General features: G+C 44.1%; 1 pseudogene; it reads right to left on the reverse strand.

Moving 5' to 3' along the window:
- Nucleotides 1-661: 661 nt before the first annotated feature.
- LOC119292548 overlaps nt 662-7,979 on the reverse strand; it is a 9,155-nt pseudogene continuing 1,837 nt past the window's right edge.

Genomic DNA, 7,979 nt, shown 5'->3' on the forward strand with positions numbered 1-7,979 from the left:
ACCAAGTCAAACGTAAAATTCTGTCCAACATAGTACAGTCATCTTAATAATTCCATAGGATTTAGTGTATAACATGAAATCTAACAAATAATATATGTTTAAGCATCTGCAGAATATCCTCTACAATTTTTGTGTTGTGACTTTAATTTAATTAAACCTCTAGCATGGCCTAAACTGCCATACAACAAATTCTGCACCCCAGGAACATAAATTTCGGGACAGAAAACTAAAATGATGGCTGCTCTCAAACCGTACATCCAAACGAAGCAAATAAGTACTCTACGGAAACCTTGGGACTTTATCTAAAACTTATGTAAAGGGGCCAACTCTAAATTCTAAGCATAGCTAACTCATTTTTTAGATAGAAGCTTGCTGTCCAGAACTGTCAGGCACTGCAGTTTTTAACTGAACCAAGTTTAGTGATGTACAGCAAGGGAAAACCAGTGTACAAGAGCATTTCTAATCCTCACGTGTAAGATAAAACAGAATTATAACTTGCAAACTAACTCCTCTCCCCAGGTTTAATTGCTTACACGCATATAGACATGTTCGTCAAGCTGTTGGCATACCTGAACAGGCAAACAGGCCACATCAAACAATCCAGCCAAGATGCTAACCCACCTACAGGAACTATGTTGCTCCAGCCCTAAAGATCGAACCAAGAGTGACACAAGGAGTTGGAGAAGAAACAGACTGGGGGTGGGCCAATGGCCAGCAGCATCCCGTGCTCCACCGGCAGCAGCGGCGGCCACGACGACGCAAGGAGCAGGGGAGCGGGAGCAGCCTCCACACGGCAGCGACCATGACGAGAAGCATTCATTCAACGCCAGATTCTGCATCATGTGCTACTATTGACATTCATTCAACTCAGTACAGTAGAGTAGAGATAACCCAGGGAGTTCCCATTGAGCATCTCATTGGTTGAAGTTGAACTGAACAAACATGGCAGAGAAACAAAACAAAACAAAAATACGCGAGGGTCAGGTTCTTGTTCTCACTCACCATTGGCGGTAGCAATCGATGCACTTATCGTGGATGCAGCACAGCCCTGCTGTTTAACTCCATGCAGATCCCACACTCCTCTTCTATCTCGGCGTCGACCTCAGAGACCAGCCTCGTACTACCCTCCCCCTTGCCGTCTCTCCTCCTGTACAACTCCGAGCACACCGCCCTCTGCCTCGGGTCGTCGATGCCGCTGATCCCGTGTTCCAGTTGCAGAAGGAAGGGAAATGTCATGGCTGTGGTAGACAGATAGACAATGGAAAATTTTCAGTTCACAGGTCCAAACCGCAAAGGCCTTATTCACTTTTCAGTTTCTGCAGGACATTTGTTTAGTACCGTAGAAGAATTCCTTCATGTTCGCTTTCCTTTCGTGGGTGGGCATGGTTGTGGTGCCGTCCACATAAACCTGTAGAGACAATGGAAGCAGAGGCAAGATGGTAAGAACACAAGCAGAACAAGCACTGTCAGCCCAATATGTATGGCACAAATTCTGGAAGGGAACCACAAGCACGGAGACAGAAGAGAAGATAACCTTGTGCTAGATGGGGATCCTGAGGAGGCCGAGGGCGCCGGCGAGGCTGCAGTCGGCCCGCTGCAGGAGGAAGAGGAAGATGCACGCGGCGTGGCTATAGGACATGCGCATTTGCAGGCACGCCCCATCATAGTCCCGCGACCACTCTGACGCCCTGCAGCACAGCGCCAGAGCCGAGAGGCGGTGGCTGGGCGAGAGAAGATGGGGATAGGCGGAGGCAGCGGCAGCGACGCATTGGGAGAAGATGAGGAGAGGGAGAGGCGGAGGTGCATCGGGGGAGAGGGACCTCCCGCGACCGGATCCGGACGCGAGGTAGCGTGGGGTGGCGGTGGCGACGCGGGGACGCGGGTGGGGCGCAGAGGAGCTTGGTGCTCGGCTCCCATGGCGGCGGCGGATCTCGAGGTCGGGGCGACAAGCGACGAGGCTTCCGCGGCGGGGCGGCGCGCGATGCAGCGTAGGCGGCAGCGCGAGGCGGCGGGGCTCCTGGGGTCCGGTAAGGTGGCAGCGCGCACCGGCGGGCGGAGGCGAGGTGGCGCAATGGCGCGGGGTCGAGGGAGGCGGGGTCGGGCGGCGCTCGGCTGTGGGGCAGGAGCGGAGAGAGAGGGGATAGAGATAGAGAAGGTGGGGGCAACGGTTTTCTTTTACCCGCAAAAAAAAGATAGCCCCCTCTTTGCCGTCCGCCAGCAGATGGCAAAGAATCTTTGTCGTCCGCCAGTAGACGGCAAAGAGGGGGATGGACCGTTGCAGTGTACTGGCATATGCTGACACCTCTTTGCCTTCCGCTGGCAGATGGCAAAAAATCTTTGCCATCTGCTAGCAGACGGCAAAGAAATGACAGATGGCAAAGACCTTCTTTGCCGTCTGCCAGTTCTTTGCCGTCTGTTGTTTGGTAGCTGATGGCAAAGACTTTCTTTGTCGTCCGCAAGCAGACGGCAAAGAACTGGCAGACGGCAAAATCCCTGATTCCAGTAGTGATACAGACTTTTGGAAAGTCCTGTATTTACAAGAAAGTGAGTGGGAGCACTACAACCTTTCTGATAAGTATATGTGAATGACATATTGTTGATCAAAAATGATGTAGAATTTTCTGGAAAGCATAAAGGAGTGTTTGAAAGGAGTTTTTCAAAGAAAGACCTTGGTGAAGCTGCTTACACATTGAGCATCAAGATCTATAGAGATAGATCAAGACGGTTGATAAGATTTTTCAATGAGTACATACCTTGATAAGATTTTGAAGTAGTTCAAAATGGAACAGTCAAAGAAGGAATTCTTGCCTGTGTTGCAAAGGTGTGAAGTTGAGTAAGACTCAAAACCCCGACCATGGCAGAAAATAGAAAGAGAATGAAAAGTCATTCCCTATGCCTCAGTCATAGGTTCTATAAAGTATGTTGTGCTGTGTACCAATCCTATTGTGTACCTTGCCATAAGTTTGGCAAAGGGGTACAATAGCGATCTAAGAGTAGATCAATGGACATCCGTCAAAATTATCCTTAGTGAGGACTAAAGAAATATTTCTCAGTGATAGGGGTGATAAAAGAGTTCGTCGTAAAGAGTTACATCGATGCAAGCTTTTACACCGATCCAGATGACTCTAAGTATCAATTTGGATACATATTGAAAGTAGAAGCAATTAGCTAGAGTAGCACCGTGTAGAGCATTGAAGACATAGAATATTTGCAAAATACATACGGCTCTGTATGTGACAGACCCATTGACTAAAACTCTTTCACGAGCAAAACATGATCATACCTTAGTACTCTTTGGGTGTTAATCACATAGCCATGTGAACTAGATTATTGACTCTAGTAAACCCTTCGGGTGTTGGTCACATGACGATGTGAACTATGGGTGTTAACCACATACAGATGTGGATATTGGTGTTAGATCACATGGTGATGTGAACTAGATTATTGACACTAGTGCAAGTGGGAGACTGAAAAAAATATACCCTAGAGGCAATAATAAAGTTATTATTTATTTCCTTATTTCATGATAAATGTTTATTATTCATGCTAGAATTGTATTAACCGGAAACATAATACATGTGTGAATACATAGACAAACATAGTGTCACTAGGATGCCTCTACTTGACTAGCTCGTTAATCAAAGATGGTTAAGTTTCCTAACCATAGACATGAGTTGTCATTTGATTAACGGGATCACATCATTAGGAGAATGATGTGATTGACTTGACTCATTCCGTTAGCTTAGCACTTGATCGTTTAGTATGTTGCTATTGCTTGCTTCGTGACTTATACATGTTCCTATGACTATGAGATTATGCAACTCCCGTTTACCGGAGGAACACTTTGTGTGCTACCAAACGTCACAACGTAACTGGGTGATTATAAAGGTTCTCTACAGGTGTCTCTGAAGTTACTTGTTGAGTTGGTGTATTTCAAGATTAGGATTTATCACTCCGATTGTCAGAGAGGTACCTCTGGACACTCTCGGTAATGCACATCACTATAAGCCTTGCAAGCAATGTGACTAATGAGTTAGTTGCGGGAATAATAAACATTTATCATGAATAATAAACATTTATCATGAAATAAGGAAATAAATAATAACTTTATAATATCGGGGTAAACCTATAGTAATTAGCATTGCAAGTTTACAAACTTGATTTTGTTTTTCAATGGAGATTAAGACATTTGTGTGTCAATCGTCATTGTGAAATTTTGATGTAAGTGCAAACCAGATTGTGATGGCCGAGTACCTAACTTTAGTTTTAGGCCATTTTCTTGCCTTACCTTTATTACGCCAATGTTATATATTGTACACATCAGATATCCATTGGATATAAGATACCCGATGGGTATGGGCATGGGTACCAATTTGTGCCCATGGATATTGAAATGGGTGGGTATAGAAAAAAGATTTGGGTATGGGTTTGGGCACAAAAAGTTCGTACCCGTCCATACCCTACCCATTGCCATCCCTAGATAAAGATATTCGTAGAATATGTAGGAGCCAATATGAGCATCCAGGTTCCGCTATTGGTTATTGACCGGAGACGTGTCTCGGTCATGTCTACATAGTTCTCGAACCCGTAGGGTCCGCATGCTTAACGTTCGGTGACGATTTATATTATGAGTTATGTGTTTTGATGTACCGAAGGTAGTTCGGAGTCCCGAATGAGATCAGGGACATGACGAGGAGTATCGAAATGGTCGAGACGTAAAGATCGATATATTGGACGACTATATTCGGACATCGGAAAGGTTTCGAATGATTCGGGTATTTATCGGAGTACCAAAGAGTTACGAGAATTCGCCGGGGAGTATATGGGCCTTATTGGGCTTTAGAGGAAAAAGAGAGGGGAGGCTGCGCCCCCCCCCCCCTTCAAGGCCTAGTCCGAATTGGACTAGGGGGAGGGGCTGCGCCCCCTCCTTCCTTCTCTTCTCTTTTCCCTTTCCTTGACTCCTACTCCTACTACATGGAAGGGGGGAATCCTACTCCCGGTGGGAGTAGGACTCCCCAGGGCGCGCCATAGAGAGGGCCGGCCCCTCCCCTCCTCTCCTCCTTTATATACTGAGGCAAGGGGCACCCCATAGACACAAGTTGATCTATTGATCTATTCCATCCGTGTGCAGTGCCCCCTCCACCATATTCCACCTCGATCATATCATAGCGATGCTTAGGCGAAGCCCTGCGTCGGTAGCAACATCATCACTGTCACCACGCTGTCGTGCTGACGAAACTCTCCCGTGAAGCTCTGCTGGATCGGAGTTCGCGAGACGTCATCGAGCTGAACGTGTGCTGAACTCGGAGGTGCCGTACGTTCGGTACTTGGATCGGTCGGATTGTGAAGATGTACGACTACATCAACCGCATTGTGCTAACGCTTCTGCTTTTGGTCTACGAGGGTACGTGGACACTCTCCTCGCTAGCTTGTTGCTATACATCACCATGATCTTGCGTGTGCATAGGAATTTTTTTGAAATTACTACGTTCCCCAATAATAGTCACCATGACACAAGGCAAATAGAGGTCACTAGAGGTAGGGAAACTGTGTCTAGCATTATCTTCTTCCAATATGGAGCATTTATGAGGCTATGTCCTGACCTGGGGTGCTATGGTTAGATGGTAGTGATCATCTGAAGTTTGTTGTAGCAAACTTGGCTGCCCAGTGGTGATCAACAGGGAATTGATTGGAGCCAAAGTTGTTGTCTGGGGTGATTAACTAAGAAAGGACTATAATCCTGCTAAATTTGAGGAGAAGAGGAGCACAAAACAACATAGTTGCTTTGTAAGTGCATATTAGGTCCGAAAAAGGGATTTGGATGAGGCACTCACATGAAGAGTCCACTTGAGCTGAAACTTGGCAAGGCAGGGTTATTTGGCCATATGAAGATGCAGTAAAATTTCACACCAAATGGACTTGCCAAAATGGTACTTGTTTCACAAACATCCTCACTGACTAGAAACTTGCAATAATATTTGTGGGAAAATGGCTTGATGAAATGGTGTCAAACTTGGTGGAGAGATGTTATTTGGGTAGGAGCATGATCTGGTAATTTCTCAGAATTAATGAAGCAATATAAAATATACCTGCTTCAGAACCTAAAAATATTGCCAAAAACAAATATTTGATCCTACGCTCACATAGACGAAGGGATGGAGTTGAAATTTAGAGGAAGGTAATGATATGAGCGCAGTCATGAAAAATTTCAACTCATTTGGATACTCCTAGCTAGTACTTTCTTAACAATGGCTTCTGTTTGATAGAAACTTTGAAAAATTGCTGGGGAAGATTGGCTAGGCAAATGAAGTTGACTTATGGCACGAGGAAATGATTTGGACATAAAAGAATGCCCAAAAAGTTTGGGAGCAAATAAGATAAGATAAATGGCACTTCCTTCACAAAATGCCATTTAGGGCAGAATAGAAGAATGAATATGGGAGGAATATATTTTTGAACTGGCCAAGGAAATGTTTGGGCATATTTGAGCAATATATGACCCAAAAAAATTATGAGAATTGATTGGGAATTTTTGGATGGACAGAAATATAGGTTGCTTCACAACCTAGGGCAAATGAGGTTATTCCTTTAATAGAAAAGGAATGTTCCCCAAGAAAAAGAATTTGAGAGGTGGGCTAGGATGGACATGGCATGACCTTGGGGTGAGTTTGAGCATGAGGAACCACTTGGGAGAAGAAGAAATGATGAGCTCCCATGTTTCAAGTCCACAGATCCACTCCAAAAAGAAAAACAGAGCAGACATCAAATAAATTAAAGGAAAAAAGAAAAGGGCCAAAAACCAGGCTGTTACAAGGATAATGACCCCATATTGCAAAGATATACACTTAGTGTGAGAAGTTGGGTCCAGATTTGTACGAATTCATGAATAAGTACAAGTGAGGAATCATACGAGTCATGTAACACAAATGAAAAGCTTTGTGTGATATGAGAAGAATAAGTGGAAGTATAATTAATAACACTTTCTGAAGATATTGAAAATTTTATCGGATCAAACAAGCGGTAAAAATGTGATTTTAATTACCACGCAATGAACAGATGATGAACAACTCGATGAGGCGGAGAAGCGAAGCAGTCCAATCTTCCACACCCTAAGTTGGCGGTGGAAAACAGTGGTGGTGGCGGCAGGGTGAAGGTATTCGCGGCCTACGTGAGTACACCAGTGGAGAAGTTGCGGCTGCGAAGTGCTTCTTCTCGGGTGAAGATGAATCCATGCGACGGCGCTAGGGTTTGAAGGTGATGAGAGCGACTAGTGTAAAAGCAATAAATGACCGCGTGGTGAAGTATTTATAAGGAGGGGTTCGACCTGGGTGAAATTATTGTTTTCCCCTGGCACTTCGTATGTGCTTGACGGGTGGGATTGATGCACAATTTTTACTACCACACATTAACCCCACTAGCCCACTACATCGATTTGGGCGGGAAGTCGTTCCATTTTCTGTGGCGACAGCCAAAAACGGATAAGGATAGAAAATATTTTTAATATTGGTCTCAAAATCTTCGACTGACAAGGACCATGTGAAGACATTGACACGTGTCAATAGAATGCATACGAAGATTTAGAGAGAGTGGGAGAGATGAGCACAAACGTGGTAAGGGTTCGATCACATTCACTTAGGGCAGAAAAATGCAACTTGAAGACATAGCTATAAGTGAATGTTGTTGAGGACAAACTCATATATATATATATATATATATATATATATATATATATATATATATATATATATATATATATATAGGGAAAATTCATCCTACCACCCGGTGGTAGTTACCCCACATATCTCATATACTACCATGTGGTATTATATATACTATTTTATTATTTTAAATATGTTCATATACTATATCTAAGATATTTGAAAGCAAGTTACATGAAAAAATTGCATATGAGCCCATAGTTTTTGTTATGTTTGTGAAATACGTACATATTTGTACGTAAAAAAGATCATACTCAAAAC

This window comes from Triticum dicoccoides, chromosome 4B (genome assembly GCF_002162155.2).
Source record: "Triticum dicoccoides isolate Atlit2015 ecotype Zavitan chromosome 4B, WEW_v2.0, whole genome shotgun sequence".
In the NCBI taxonomy this organism is placed as follows: domain Eukaryota; kingdom Viridiplantae; phylum Streptophyta; class Magnoliopsida; order Poales; family Poaceae; genus Triticum; species Triticum dicoccoides.